Source organism: Tetrao urogallus (genome assembly GCF_951394365.1).
Source record: "Tetrao urogallus genome assembly, chromosome: 9".
Classification (NCBI taxonomy): domain Eukaryota; kingdom Metazoa; phylum Chordata; class Aves; order Galliformes; family Phasianidae; genus Tetrao; species Tetrao urogallus.
Genome location: NC_136822.1, coordinates 3,099,422 through 3,116,398, shown reverse-complemented (window position 1 = coordinate 3,116,398; position 16,977 = coordinate 3,099,422).

The window sequence follows — 16,977 nt, the reverse complement described above, 5'->3', positions numbered from 1 at the left end:
CACTTTTATACTGCATATAAAATTAACAGGGGGAAAAACAGCAGTGAAAGAGACTACTTTGTTAAGAGGTAAGATCAGTTACAGTGGGTGCAAAGTCCTGAGCTCTGCAAACAGGCTCTGAAAGGAAGAACGAGGTGGCCAGGTGCACACAGCCAATCAAGAGGGAACAGCTCAGAGCCATAATTTCTCAAGATGAGGTCATTACAGAGATGAAAGATAAGAACTTGTATGAAAAGCTCGTGCCCTGTGCTTCAGTTCCACTTCAGCAGGGAAAGCAGTGAATGGGAACAGCCAGGAGACTGTTCTACACTGCCTCCTCTTCCCTGTATTTCCGCCTGATCATAAGGGTACACATCAAGGCTCTGTCAGAAGGAAGTTCTGTACCATGAGAGTGGTGAGGTACTGGAACAGCTGCCCAGAGAGGCTGTGGATGCCCCCATCCCTGGAGGTGTCCAAGGCCAGGTTGGATGGGGCCCTGGGCAGCCTGGTCTGTTATTGAATGTGGAAGTTTGTGGATCTGCCTGTGGCAGGGGGTTGGAGATTCATGATCCTTAAGGTCCCTTCCAACCTGGGCCATTCTGTGATTCTATGATGTCACTCTGGTTATAAGCATAATTCTTCAGGAGAATGCAAAACAGGAAGTGAGGCCGAAATTGCACCACAGTCCATGCCAGTAAAGGAGCTGACCTAAACTTGTACAGAACCCTCCAGAGCTGGCTAGTCCAGAGCTCTCCACGAGCAGCATTACAGTGACTGCCTGCTCGGTGTGGGAGCTGTAGGGTGCCTGCAGCAGCGTGCTTACTGCTCATAGATGTTATACCATCACAGATTTTGCTGTTGATACAAAGAAGGAAAGGGAGAAGTTTCAAACCCAAACAGAATTTCAAATAAATTCCAAACCAACTCCAGCTCAGCACTTCTGGGCACCGCTGACTCCCAGCAGCCTGACAGGGACAAGTGAATCCTTAAGCAAAAGTGTGACCAGTGTCCCTACAGAGGAATCTGCCCTCTGTAACACAGTGTGTTCAGCAGTATGAATGAAACAGTCTTCATTTCACCTGCAAGAAACCCCACAGTAAGAGCCAAAACAAGAACTGAGGTGGTAACGTCCCAAAGAACCTCACATGTACAATACACTAGCTAAGAAGAGCCAGGCTTTGGCTGTTAGCTCTGCATGCAGTTTTCTGACTTCAGAATGCTCGTGCAGACTTTGCAGACAAAGAACAGCTTTCCTTGCACAACTTCACACTGTATAGCATACACCACTGTATAAGCACCATGTAGGCAGGGATGTTTGGGATGTTTATAATCTATATGTACCTCTTTAGCTTCTACACTGAAGAACACAGGCGAGCGGTGTTCTCCTATCCTAAGGACGCTTCTGCTGTAGCAGCCTCCAAGCCAAAGCTGAGAGCCATGTGCATGTGTAGGAGGGTTGTGCGTATATTGATGATACTCACATTTCACAAAGTGCTTCTGCAACTGCAGACTTCAAGGCAGAACCTCTGACTTAAGCTATTTTGATGAGTTCATGCACTCTGCAGCAGGCAAATTTGTTTTTATGTCTGTAAAGGAATTTAAGGCTCAGAGTAATTTTGTCTAATCCCAACTTCTTGTTAGTGATTCCATTTGCTGGCACAGCTTTTCTCCCAGCAAAACCTCCCCATGCCCAAACACAAGCAGGGCAAAGCACCCCTCTTCTGGGAAGAATGAGGCAGCACCTCAACGTTCCAAACAGCCTGAACTGCTGCTGACAGCTATTAGAGAAGTGACAGAGTAATCAAAGCAGCACCGGCGTGGGTGAATCAGCTATCACAAGACATGCTTCCACAATGCCTGATAGGTGTGTTCCCTCTGGTAAGCGTTCTCACACAGCACAGAGCTACCTGCACAAGTTGAACATTTATACCAGTCTCAAAGCAGTGGTCAGGTTGGAAGACATGGCAGAGCCAAACACACGTCTTGCCAGGCTGCTAAGTGAAAGCAATTGTCTGATGCACACTGAAGGACTAAATAAGAGCAGCTGGCAAAAGCTAGCTGACTGACACGGGGCAAACCCAAAGGTCAGAGGGGACTCCTGCCCATACCACCACTTATATCCACACACTGCAGCTCCCTTGCATTTTTCTGGTACTCAGCATGACTTTCTCCAGGCTGCAATAGGTACAGCAAGGTAACTATCACAGAATCACAAAATTGTAGGAGTTGGAAATGACTTCTAGAGATCACTGAGTCCAAGCCCAATGTCACCAAGCATATCCTGATGCTTCACACAGAATTACTTTGCTTTCACTTCTCCAGCTCTAAAAAAAAGAGTGTTTTTTTTTTGTTGTTGTTGTTGTTGTTAAAGACCTTGCAAAGCTTTAAGCTAACTATGAACCAGCCCAAGGCAACAGCTTGTTAGCTTTGTGGTTGCTTTTATTTGGGTGTTTTTTGTTTATTTTGGGGGAGGAAGGAATGAATCTCTCTCTGTTCCTTCAAGGAAGCTCCTCGATCACAACAAACATCCCATCCCTCACATCTGCATGGACTCCCAGCCACAACCTAGCCTTATTTTCAAGTACTGCAATGATGGCTTCACCAAAACACCACTAATTTCTGATAAACCAGCTGAAAACACTTCATCTGACCTACCTGAGATTTCCTGACTGTCACTGCAGCAGCTCTGATCTCAGCACATCTATGCATGTTCCCTTGCTTGCTCTACAAGAAAGCAGCAGATTTACCTGGGTAAACAGAAATGCTGTCACATTCTTGTTGGTTTTTTTTTTTTTTGTCTCCTGTGCTTTTCCCTGCAATTTCTGGCTGTCAGATAAACATTCCATGACTTCTGCAGAACAAGGCCAGACTGTGCACTTTTAATTCCTTTCCCTGGTAAATATTTGAATGCCATCTCAACATCTGCTGTTGGCAGACGTGGTATTTCCTGAGCTACACGTGTTAGGATTTACAACTCAACAATCATACTAAGCAGAGCATTTAACATAGCCGTGGGCATCAAGCAGGTGAGACCTGGATGTGAAATTGTGCCACATGTACCATCACAACTCAAGCCTGAGCTCCTGCATCTGCTAATTAATGTTCACCTTTATTCAATATACTCAGTCTATTCCCAAATAGGTGCTCAACCTTTTGGCAAAATGATTTTACAGTTGTAATGTCCTTTTGTCTGTCGCTGCATCAGTGAGAAAGACAACTCTGCCTCGCTTTCTGCTCTGAACTCTTTCTGACAACGACAAAAATAGTACAGCATTCCAGCCAAGAATTATTCAGAATGACTGCATTTGAGTTCTGTGCCTCGAGCCAGCTGGAGGTTTGCACCTCGTATATTCCAGCTCAGCCTGTCGGGGTTCAAAGCAGCAGCACCAAGACCATACCATAGGAAAAAGACCCAGACCAGACGGGAATGACACAGTTATCCATCTCTGTTTCCTGCTGAGAACCAAGGCAGGGATCTGCAGGCAGGCAGATGCCCCTAGCACTCCCCAGGCTGTCTCCCCATGGTGCACACCGACACACAGTGACTGGTTTTGCACTCTATAGCCCACAACACCTTTCTCCTGCATGAATGTGTCAAACCATTTTTCAAACAAGAACGCTTCAGCATTCACTATGTTGCAGCAGGAAGGTTTGTAGCTTCACTGTGGGTTGCATAAGGTAACACCACGTATCTTTGCACCATTTCCCCCACCTGCTCGTCACTCTCCTCAAACAGCCAGCTCTTCCCTGACACCTGAACCCTTTATCTTCTTCATGCCTGCTGCCATTTCATGAACCATCTCATCCTCCACCCAACATCTATTTCCAAGCCTGAAAATCCCACTCCACCCACTCATTCACCCCTTGAAAGTTGCTCTGCATCTCTGATCACCTCTCTACACCTTTCCCACTTCTCCTCTATCATCTGAGAGGCGGGGGAGTAAAACAGCACTGAGAATCCCCAGTGTGGGCACACCACAGAAACGTACCGTGATGTAATGACTGCTTCTGTTGTTCATTTCTTTCCTAACCATTTCCCCAGTGCTGCCTTACATGCTGGTCCAGGAGCTCAGCTAACTTTCCACAGGTCTCTTACATCCTTAAGATCTCATTCCTGAGCAAAAAAAAAAGCCTAATACAGGATGTTAAGATTAAATTTGTATGTAAACAGCACTAAATGGGACTGCCATTTTAACATCCAAGTTTATGAGATCTATCTGGTACTCTAGATCCACTGGGTCTTACTCTGAGAGCCTTACTTTTGTTGGTGGATGCTCTTGCTTAGAATGATCCCAAATGCATATAGGAAGCAGAGGTGTAAGGAGCATGAGGAGTGCAGCCTCCAGAACCCAGAGCTGACAACTGCTCTTAGCAGAAAATTCTTCTACATTTACTCTATTTATCCTCACTCTTATTTCATGTCACACAGCCAATTATTCGTCTGTGAAAGGGTGTGCCTGGTATTATAAAGCTGTTCAGCTGAAGAACCTCTGGTAAGCAATCACATCAAAATCCCAACCGGTTGCATCAACCAGACCCCCTTTTCTCAAGTTCTCTTGTCTCCAAAGGAATTTAACAGGGCATTACTACACCTTAAAGATCTCTGCTGACTGACCACTGCACAGGCTGTCCATCTGCACTGGGCTCTCTGCACAGACTCCACAGACACCAGACAAACATTTAAACTAGGAACTCCTCCACCATAATGTCACAGATTTGGGGGTGCAGAAGGTGCTTGATTCGGAAGAAGAAACCAGGCGGCCACTTCTGTTTTTTGGCATGAGGAGCAAAGGAAACAATCATCTGTGTGAACAAGGCAGACAAAGAGCCAACCTCCACCCCCACCTCGTATTCAGGGAGACCTCTCCAGCTGATTGCAGTGGAAGCCAGATTGATTCCTGTTTCACCTGCTAGCTAGCCAGCTTCCCAAAGCACGGTTTATGAAATAAGCAGCTTACATAACTGTGTATTTTCAGCACTACATACATAAATGCTTCCTCTATCCTGTATAAGGTATTTTTGGATCTCCTAAAATGCTGCTGTGTTCTTCCAGGGCTTTGCATTCTTCTGCTCAGAAATTGCATAATCTGATGCCACAGGAAATAAGTGATGTTGCATAATGACTCTTACATTCACTGCAGGATTTTGGTACTACATATTGCTATAGCAAAGCAGCCAGCCCTTCTCCATGGTTCAAAATTGAGGCTGACAGTTTTTGGAAAAAAGGATGCCAGCCACCCTTGGAGAACAGGGCAGAGGGGCAGCAAAAGGGCTGGCAAAGGAGAGACCACCCCATTCTGTGCTGTTACAATGACCTGAATGCAATGATGTGAAATTAACTCTGTATGCCCATGGACTCCACATGTGCAAATGGGAAAGGGGTTTCTAACCCCACTGTGGTGCCATGAAACCATATCTGCTGCCCCTACAGTCTCCTTCCCATAGAAGAGCCCTCCTTTTTCCCTTACCAAATAAGCACAGTGGTGACAGGTTCATGGTTGGATCTTAGAGGTCTTTTCTAACCTTAACAATTCTATCATTTCCAATGTCTATGGTTGCTTGCACGTCCTGAGTTATGAGCATCCATCAAAGGCCAGTAGTTTCATGTACACTGCTTCAACAGCCAACAGACCACTGATGCCCTCTGTCACAAGCTCTTCAAGGATGCTGTGCAGCATCCAGCTGCCATAACAGGCTAAACACTGGCTAGCCTTTAATACCACTGAATTACTACTGGAGGCCATCTTGGATCAAAATTAAGAAGTGCCTTTACGCTGTATGTACCTCTTTTATCTTAATAGCTGCCTTCATGGTACAAAACACCTTTGAAAAGCCAGTCACAGGTTTCAGGGCCATTTCCCTCTCTCCATCCTTCAGAATTTTGCACTTTACTACCTCATTAAAGATCCACATTACATTACTAATTAGCAGTAACAAATTAAAGGATTTAAATTCAGATATTTCACAACTACAAAAGCCAGGAGAGCTTCAAAGTTCACAGACCCCTTGATGGCTTCCCTGGCATTGCCACATGAAGCTACTAAGATTTCCAAGTACTACCATGGGCTGTGCCTTGTAATTTCCCTTACAGAACAGGAACATCATATTTTCCTCCAAGGAGCAGTGTTAAGATTAATTAATGTCTGAGAGATCTTCGAGGATGAAGATCAATATGTAAGTGCTATTTTCAGGAATCCTATGACTGAATCAAACTCTCACTTGAATTCATGTGAGACATCAGCCCGGTCTCAGGTAAATTCACTCACATAGTTATTATTATTTTTGTAGTAGATATGAATTATTCAACATTTGCAAAGCATTTTTGACATAAAAACTATACACAGCCTCCTCAGCTCTAGCAGCTTTTGTGATTCATACCCAGCATTAAGGTAACTAAACAGCCGCAGATGAAAACAAAACAAATACTGGGGCACGTGCAGAGCTTTGGCCATCCATCACCGCTACAAGTGCTGGCACCCAACAGGGAGAGCAGCACACCTGGAGGAGCAGGCAGCTCCCAGGGGGAGCAGCAGCACCAGACTGCGCTCAGTGAACATCACTGCAAAGAGGATTACTCCTCAACAGAGCAGCGAGCACAATGGCCTGCTCAGGAGCCTCTATTAAACCCATCTTACCGACACGGCGTACGGGCTGGAGCAGCACCCAAGAGGTATGATCCTATTCTTCGGCCACAAGAGCTGTCTGTGACGGTAACACGATCAGGGCAGCACACACAGCAATGTCACGGGCTGCAGAATCACAGAGGAGAGTGTACAGGCCCTGTGTGCCACCTGCCATCCTGCAGGGACCTTCCAAGGCAACGCCAGCCCCTGGCTCACCCTGCTAGGTAGCTGTGACAAAGGAGGGGGATCTTCTCAGACCGTGAGGACAGAGGTCAGGTGTGCCAGATTCCAGGGGTAAGCTCCCAGCCGTGCATCTTCATTACTGCTTCCGGTGTCCTTCACAAGACCTGAAGGCTGCAAAGCGATGGGCTGGGGACAGGAAAGGACAAGCATCCCAAAGGAAACCTCCACTCCGAGGCCTGCACTCCACAGTCCTGCTGCTGGAGGAAGCCCAGCTTCCCTCCACACCCCATGGGGGTCTGCATCTCCTTTCTTTCCTCACAGCACCCCTCACCCTGCTCTATAAACAGCAGGGACAACATCACAGGTCTGAGAGATGATTACAGAACCACATGCTTTCCACGGAAAAACCCCTTCTTGACCCCAGCCTACTCCCAGTTGTCACAAGTGCCTTTAAGCCCACTCCAGCACGCAACGTTTTGGTTAAGGTTATGAACAGGAGAAGAGTACAGAGGTCAAAATAAGTATTCACAGGGGAGACAGCAAGCACACACAGTGTTTCTGCTTCCAGCCCACCTTGCCATGGCAGCCAGCTTGCTATCCAATCCAAAGCAGTGCATGGTTTCAGTGAAATATTTACTGCCCACCCCCTTTTCCCCTGCAAGAAGCAAAAGTGATTTGCTGAAGTGTCACAGCAAGAGCATCGTTCAGGAGCTCCAGCCCCAGCACAGGGCATAAGGAGAGAAAAGAAGTGTCCTAAACAGGCCAGAGCTTGCTGAAGTGTTCCACTCCTACCTCCTTTCTGCAAACACAGAGGCAGCATTTGCCTCAATTTCTTCACTTTCATTCAGCGACGTGCAGAAGCAGCCCTCTGCAATCTTCCTCCGCAGCTGGAACTTCAGGTGGGAGCTCAGCAGAGCTGATGCAGATAGCTGTGGGCACTGCCTGGCCCACCCTGTCCTGAACAGCAGGGCTGCAGAACCTGCACCAACATCAATCTGTCCATATGGCAGATGTCAGACCTGTTCCTCTCTTTTATTTTTATAGAGATATATATAGACAGATAGATAGATAGATAAAAGCTTGTAAGATTCTCCCATTTTGGAAAATGTGATGACTATTTCCACGACTGAACTTGAGGAAGCCCCAAAAGAAGCACCAATTCCAAACAACCCCAGGCTCAGACACCTTCTCATATTTGCTCCCAGTCATTAAAAAAAAGAACACAACAGAAAATAGCACAAAACCTTTATCCTGTCCTCTCAGAACAGCGCCTATTTTAATAACTATCAATTGTGAAACCGCTTACCTATGAAGAGATCCTCAAACAAATCATGGCTCAATTTGCTGATCCATCAGAGATAAGGCACTTACCAACTCCTTAGCATGGAATACAAAAGAGGAAGGTTAAAAAAGCAGAGGGAGGAAAACGTGCCCCCATTAACACCGTACAGCAGAGCATGCTCACCAGATGCGCTGCACTGGGAGCTGATGGCTAATTGCAGGCGTGGGGGTCACAGTGAATCCCGGCCATAGATGCAACCATCAGGCAGCAGGGGACAAAGACAGCTCTGAGTGACAGCACTGCTCCAGCTTACAAAGACCCAGAGGGCCCAGGAACAAAACCGGTGCGAGAGCGGGGGCAACCAGCTCCACCAAAACATCGTGTGTTTGAGTCTCACAGCAGCACTGTGCTACAGAAATGGAGCTTCAAGAGGTCGCAGCCCTAGAAATAAAAAGCCACGCAGCAAAAAGGACAGTAGCAGAAACTTGCACGCCACTAACAACTTTAATTGCAGGATATCTGTGATCGCACAGCAGGTGTTGAGAGAAGGGGCCACACCTGCAGCCAGACCTGCTCAATCTCTCTCATTTCACTTCTGTTCTTCTCAAATATTTCTACATATTCTCCCTCAAAACCAGCGCTCACGAGTTCTTCTCTCGTTGAAACAGACTGCCTATTGATAAAATCCATCTATCCAAACACACAGACCTGATGTCATCTTTCCCCAGATCAACCTAAAATAGCCCATTTTTCATTTACCAAACAGAGCTATCTGGCTTGCTATGATTAAGATATTGCAGCACAGACACCTCCCCCCAGGCTCCAAAAATAAAATCATAGAACAGCTCCACTCATTTCACTGGGAGAAAACATGACATCATGCCTCATCCAGGTGAGCAAGAATACGACAAATCTTGCCCCCGTGAACTGATCCTTAACCCAAATGCTGCTCCCAGCTCCTGGTTTATTGGGGAAAGGGGGGAGCTCCTGGTGCCACGCAGATGCCACAAGCTGCTGCTTGCTATAATAAAGGGAAAATTCCTAACAGGCTGCTAAAAAGAAAAAGACATCTCTCCATCACTTCAGAAACGCATTTAAATTATTTACTACCGTGACACAACAGAAGAAGCATTTCATTAGTCCACACGGGAAAGCATCACAATTGCCTAGAAGGGAGGAAAAAAAAAAGGAAACAAAACAAAAACCAGAATTGCCATTTCTAGTATGACATTCCCTGCATATTCCACACATATCCAATCTCTGTCGCTTTCCCTGCTTCCCCTTTAAAAGGGGGGCACAAGAAGGTAACGTGCAGAATTGTAACTGAAAAATGTCTCTCAGACAAGCGAAAGGACAGGGCAGCTCCAGATCTGTAACGTGGGGATGGATGAATTCAGGTTTCCCATTTCCACATCCCTCTCTGCCCTCAGCATCATTTTTCAGCCCTATCACATCACAAATGCAACATCCATCTGTCCTTCCCAGATAAATGGCGAAACGGGAGCGCTGCCCATCAAACACAGACACAAGCACACACGCTTCAAAACAGACATTTTCTCCAAATACTCACAAGGATGAAGGTTGCCGACGTGATGCTCCATTTTCTGGTTTTAAAAAGATGGAAGGCAAAAAAAAAAAGAAAAAGAAAAAGAAAGAAAAAAGGAAAAAAAAATAAAAAAGGAAGTGTTGCAAAATAAAAGGAAATTCCACCCACACAATCCTGCAGCCTGCTGCAAAGGAGCACAGAAGCGTGCTGACGTCACAGATTCATGAATGGATGGAAATGGGGCTGTTTGGAGATTCGGCGGAGCTGGCTGGGGAGCAGAGGGCAGCCAATCCGTGCGGGCACCGCCGGCCACCTCCTGCCTGCCAGATCCGGGCAGCACGAGCCCAGCAACCCCACGCCAGCAAGGCGGGGAGGGGATGCAGAGAGCAGGCTGTGCATCGCTGGGGCTGGGGGGAAAATGGCATCAGTGCTGCCATGCCGGGGAAGGAGCGGGCGAGGACATCCTCCGCTGCCTCCGAGCCGAGCTGCTGCCCCTGCGCACGGCTCGGTGACGGCAGCGTATCGAATAGCAGCCATCTGTTCTATGAATCAAGTGCATTTAGTAATCAGAAAAGGAGTTTGTTATCTCTCGGGTTGGTGCTTCTTTTTTTTTTTGAGGATTTCAAACCCTGGGTATTATTATTAAGATAATGAAATATAAGCATGCACTGGAAGGAAGCCGCAGGGAGAACAATAGGAGGCTTGTGTTTGATAAGTGATGCAAAGGCACCAACAAAATCAAAATAGGAGCACAGACAGAATCACGCATTCAGCTCTCCCCAAACATTCGCACAGCAGGCAGACAAGCGCCCAATGTCAGCAGTGCTCAGCACAGCTCCGAGCACACCGAGCTGAAGACGTGCGGCCGTGCGCAGGGAGCAGAGGGCACAGCAGGGCTCCAGACACACAGCAGCCCACCGCCATCTTCATCCCATCCCACAGCCGTGCCAACGCACGTCCTCAGTTCTGCACGCCAGATGCGAGGGCGCCGTGCCATGCTGGAGGCCTGGGTGGATGGCAGAGTCCTGGTGGAGGCACCAAGAGCAGCACCAGATCACTGATCGTACAGTTATAGAATCGCTAAGGTTGGAAAAGACCTCCAAGCTCATCCAGTCCAACTGCCCACCTATCACCAATACTTCCCACTAAACCACATCCCTCACCTCAATACTTGCATTCTCTCTGCCCAGAACCAAGCTCAGCCTTGGTTTTGCATCTCTGAGATAGGAGAGAAGGAGCAGGGAGGCGAGCATGGCCAGGAATTAAGGCCTGAAGAAAAACCTCAGCTGCACACTATGCTATTACACCATTTGGCACAGGCTGCCCAGAAAAGCATGGTGCCCCATCCCTGGAGGTGCTCAGGGACAGGCTGGATGGGGTTCTGGGCAGACTGAGCTGGTGGGGGGCAGCCAGCTCACAGCAGGGATTGGAACTGGGCAAGCTATAAGGCATCTTCCTACCTAGGCAGTTCTATGATTCCATGATCTTGGAGGGGGGGTAACAGAACTCAGTGTGATAAGAACTGTTTCTCAACAATTTGTAGCTTCCAGATTACTAACAGCCAGGATTTTCCACATTTCCACCTCCCATGCTCCTAGCCAGTATGAAGCAACTAAGCCAAAATTGGATGTCCTGACATTTACCCTGTGAGGCACATTTTGAGAGGATGACTGAGGCATTCCCATCTTTTTCTGGGGAAATTGGGTAACATCCCAAAATCACAAACAAAGCAGACCAGGGTGCAACAAACAAAGCAGATCTGAGCTTGGAAAACGAAGACTGTGCTCCTTTATACCCCTGGTACTAACTTCAATGGGAGGAGAACGGCCTTCCTGAAGGCTAACAGAGCCACACACACAGAGAGTACTTACACAAAATGCACTTACATGAGGAGATGGGTTGTTGTTTGCATGTGGTAAGACAGTAGGGTTATTTGTTGTTTTTTTGTTTCAGTGTCTCTGACAGGGAGCCAGGGGCTCAGCAGATGGCCAGGATGGCACAGCCAGAAGGTAAAGCATGGAAGCTCCCTGCACACCCTCACCTCACAGCGGTACCCAGGAGCTGGATGCAATCAATCCAACCAAAGGGCTGCTATGACATGAGTGCATCAGTGGGCCCCAAATGCAGTGGCAGCCACAATCATTCCAGCTTTGATTCGGGACTTCAGTGTTTGAATGGAGCTTTATAAAGCTGACCAGAGAAAATGAAAATTAATGCAAATCTCTCATTACCTACTTTCATGATCAAAGGAAGCACACATTAACTTCTGCTGAGGAGATCTAATGAATGAAAACCCATTTTTTAAGAGCCAGAATTCACGAAAAATACATCACGAGGTTTCTACCCAGACAATACAACAGCTGCAGGTTAAGCAGTAGGACACAAAAGAAGCAGCAGTGCTGTGAAGGGAAGGACATTTCCAAGGGATGTCTGCATGCCACAACTTCTCACCACCTGGACATTTGGGTCCTGCCTTCCTTGTTCCCAGAGCACAAAGTTCTGCTTTAAAGCTTTGCCACCATGGTATGGAAATGAGCTTATAGATTTCTGTGCACTTTTAGGACAGAAAGAAAAATGGCAATTGCTTCCTTACCCTAAGACAAAATAGGATAAAGACAGGATTGAGAAGGGGAGCACAGTACCACGCTCAGAAAGAGGTAGAAAAGGAGAAATATTGCCTAACACAGCTAAAAGCTCAGAGGCAAAAATAGAACAGAAAACAATTTTCAGAGGTTTCCAAGGGTTAACTGCAGTGACATTTCAAAAACACCCAGCAGGGAAAGTAAGTGGGAACAAAACCCCAGGACGGCTCTAATAGAGGAAAAGCACTTCAACGTGCAACTTCAGATTTTCTTTTCCACGGTGCCCAGGGTCAGTGTACCAACACTGAATTGTGTCCTCGTCTCAACAGCCCAGGTTACAACTTTACAAATGGTCCTGAACTGAATCCAAGATAAGTACCTTCACTCAGTATGAAAAGCAACCACTGGCCTAAAAGCGATGGCTGCTTATAAGATCATGCTGGTAGCCAAACAACAGCATTAGGAAACAGGAGGGCTGCAATCAGTTATGTGCTTCAAAAGCACACATTAGCTCCTCTGTTGCACAAGTGGTGTGTAACTACAAGTGGATCAGTGTTAGAATTTCCCCATGTCTCATTCAGACGCAAGGCAAAAGCAGGGGACTCTTTATGAAGTATCAGATGGTCAAACACGACCCTATGTTTAGTTCAACGTGAAAGCAAAAACAGAAGGAAAAAAAGTACGGGGTATGGTAAGGATATAAGCTACCATAAAAACAAAGTTCATGTGGGAGCACACAAGCACTAGTGACAAATTCACAGCTAGAAAGGATATCCGAGTAACAAAATGGACCACTGAGACACAGCAGGCAAAGCCAGTGGAAATGGGTGCAAAAGAAAAGCTAAAACTCCTTAACAAGTAAGTATTCATGATTTATAATTTATATAATTTGTAACTATAACTTATTTATCAACAAACTTGGAAAAAAAGGTTGGTGGCCCTGCCTGTGGCAGAGGGTTGGAGATCCTTGAGGTCCCTTCCAATCCAGGCCATTCTGTGATTCTGTGATATTCACTATATTTGTAAAAGATAGGATAATTAAGGACTTCTGAGGCAATGAGTAACTAATAGGAATGCTATACAGTATCTGCTAGGCGTAGCACTTTAAAGTTGACACGTCACATTCATTTGACCCTGGTTCTAAGATGCTCGTTTAACAAGCACCTCCAATCCAGTGACCTTCAATTTTAATAAACTGGAAAACTATTGAAAATGCAGGAAACTGAAAACAACAATATCAGGCCAACATTCGAAAATAACGTAAGCTTGCTGCTTATAGGCCTTGGTAACGTGACATTGACCTTAGGGAGAAATAATAATACTTTAAAATAAAAAAAATCTATCTTTGGATGTAAAGGATGGTGTGCTACATCAGAGCAATGCCCGTTCATCCCAGTGTCCCATCTCTGTTGGCACACAGGGAATCAGAAAAACTACAGCAAATGCCAAACACTCGCTCTGGCAAAAGCAGAAAATTAGAAGAGACTGAAGTAACCCAAGGGCTGATTTCATAACTACATGTATATAAGGCTGCTTACAAATCCACTCTGCTGAAAGCCAAAGTATTTGCATAGATAGGATATCTAAAAGGATGCTTCATTGTCAAGCTCTGAAATGTACAAAATACTTGATTCCCTCCAAGCCTGCAGGCAAACATTCCACTTCTGAATGCCCTGAACTTCAGTGGTGGGGTGGGCAACAGAAATCGTCTGTAAGCCTGGAGATCTTCTGGTGGTTTTGGTTTTTAAAATCTCAGAACTGAGGAGACTCTGGTCAAGAATTCCTTCCTGCAAACACAGCTGAGAATAATTGCAACCTGACAGGACCTGAGCTGTGGTGAGGCCTTCAGGTCTGTTGATGATTGAAAGCAGAGAGCTGGCGGTGGCTACGAACTCAGACACGCAGTGCTTTGAGAAAGTCACCCCCCGTCTTTAATGCCTAACCAAAAACACAATTAAAGGGAAGGAGACAAGTACATTTTCTGCTTATTTTTCCCCTTGGTGGTCATTTGCAGAAATCCCTAGCAGAGGACCCACGAGAAAAGCAGATCCATTTATTTGGGGAAGCAGCGATTCTCCCAGAGAACGCTCCAAAATGAAGTCTTCCATAACAATAATTAACAGTAACAGAATTGCCAGCAGTGACAAATGCTGCAAAAGTAATAAGAATGTACAATTATCGGCCATAAGGGATGCTTTTAAAGCTGGCTAAGCTACAGCCACCCTTCGCCTCCCAGGCTGGGAGCTGCAGTGCACTGCTGGGCTCGTGGGACCTGAGAGCCAAGCCTCAGCATTAACACGTGGAAAGGAGAGTCCTATCACCTACATTATTCCCACAAAAAGGTACTGATCTGTCAGTGCAGAAATAGGAAACCACTGGGAAATAATGAAACAACGTAGGATGTTCTGTTCAGAGGGTAAAATCCACTCGCACAAATACACCAACAACTGCTGAGCAGATGTTCTGTAAGAAGGATTTGGAGCTATAGAGAGGATCACAAACTGAGTGCAAATTATAAATATCAAGTTGTCACAACCCAGGCAACTTTATCCAGTGACAGGAGCACAAATTCAAGAGAATGGAAGTAACCAGTCTGTTCAGTTTTGGTAAAGTCTATAGTAAAGCCCATTTTTGGGTGAGGCTTGCCAACAAACAGAATTCACCACAGAACCATCAGGAGAGCAGAGCTGACAGGGACCTAATGGCTGAGCGGGCTGACTGAGCTTGCTCCATCTGAGCAAAGTAAAAGGGGAGGCCTGGAACTTCACAGGAATCTCTTCCTATGAGGACAATGAAATACTGAAAGCTCTGCAGCAAGACCAGAAGCTAAAAAGTTAATCTGATCTTTTGCAGCATGAGGTCTTGCTGAATTAAATCTTTCCAGCCTTGCTGCTGTTACACAATCTCTTTGAGGAATATTACTCAGACTTATAGCAAAATAATACAAAAAATGTCAAAAGCCCATTAAGGAAGCTGAATTCAAGCATTTGTAAGTTGGAGCCTGATAGAATGAGGCACTATTTTTGGTATTAACTGTTCTCCGTAGCTTTGTGATAAAGTTCCTTTGAGAACCGTTGATCAGCCCTATGTAAATACTCCTAAGACACATAAAACCTACTCATCATCCTCCTCCCAGACCAGCACCATGAAGCTCTCAGTAGCTTTTTCTTTACAGCTCACTGCTCTTTTTCCTTCTCCTCTTTCCTGTGGCATTTCTTCTGTTCTGCTGCTGCTGAACACAGACCCCAGGATCTTCTTGGATGGTCTGAGGAATCACAACGCAGAATTACTCACTTTACAAAGAGTGATAAAACCTTAAGCATTGGAAGTCAGGTTTAACAGGTTTTTGGTTCAGAACAGTTGGATTGAGTGTCAAACTTGTCAGCAATGGTGGTTTTGACTCTTGCTTTCAAGAGTGATGCTGGACAGCACAGAATCACACGTACCAACCTAAAGCAGGACACTCTCAGGAGGTGCTGCATGGCATACCAAACACACTTGCTATCTCAATTAAGTTATAGAGCAGTCTCCAAAGGACAGCCAAAAACAAAACGTCCCTCAAAGGGGCATGTAAAAGTTAGGCAATGTCCCAGTGTTCATCTAAATCAAACCATCAGCTTTGCATGCGCAGGGTTTTACCTATCCAGACAATCACAGAACGGCCAGGGCTGGAGGGGACCTCAAGGATCACGAATCTCCAGCCCCCCTGCCACATGCAGGGCTACCAGCCTCAGTAAGTTCTCAATAAGAGAAAATAAGTACCATGCTTGTAAACACAAGTGATGCCTATGTGAGAAAGAATGACAGTCATGTTCAAAAACATGGCAGCTGAAGCATTAACCCCAGGACATCCCAGGACAGTTCTGTCATAGCAATATACAAAACCTGCAGTACTTCACGAGGAGAGTAACAACAGTGAGTACACATCCCCTTCAAGCTGAGGGCTGCAAGCCTGCTCAGACCCAACATCCCACTCAGTAGTGAGGCAAAGTTTGCAGAAAGTGCCTGTATCCCCTGCATAAAGAATCTAACAGTGTCAGGAAAAAAAAGATAGAGACAATAAACTACATGATTACAGCATGTCTGGTTGACTTTCTCCCCCACTGCTTGTGATTTACTAGACTTCACTTTCCTCCACAGAGGCACTTTTTGTCCTTAAGGCACCTCTATGCCACTAGGACCCCACGACTGCGCATATTACACACCAAACCAGAGCACCTTTTCTATTAACCAAAGAAAATGGGACCAATAAAAAGACATAGTGCTGATGAAGAAACTGATGAATTGTTGGTGAAGATGCAAGGGCAGGGTAGTTTATGCAACTAATTGCTCTCATTGAGATGAAATAAAGTTTAAATCAAGGGAGAATGCCTTTCTTTAGTAAAATACTTCACCTTAATTATAAACCACAGCACGATAGAGACTGAATACATGAATGCTTTGCCTCTATAGCACCCATTATTGCTCACAGAACAACTAAAAATTGAGAGCTTTTATATTATATTATTTTATATGTATCTCCACCTTTCCTGTTCCTGCAATCCTTCATATGGGTGGCTCACATCTCTATTTTTCTCCTGTATGAATTGTCTTAATAAAATTTATAGAACTAGGCCATTTTCAGTCTCCTTGAGATTGGAAAGGTTTCTTGCCTTCTGCACATATCCATTCACAAACTAAAAAAAAACTACAATGATTTTACAGTTAAAGGAATGATTTCTCAGCTAGTATCTGTAAAGAAAACAAGAACTTTTTTTTTTTTTTTTAAACAATATTCCTCTA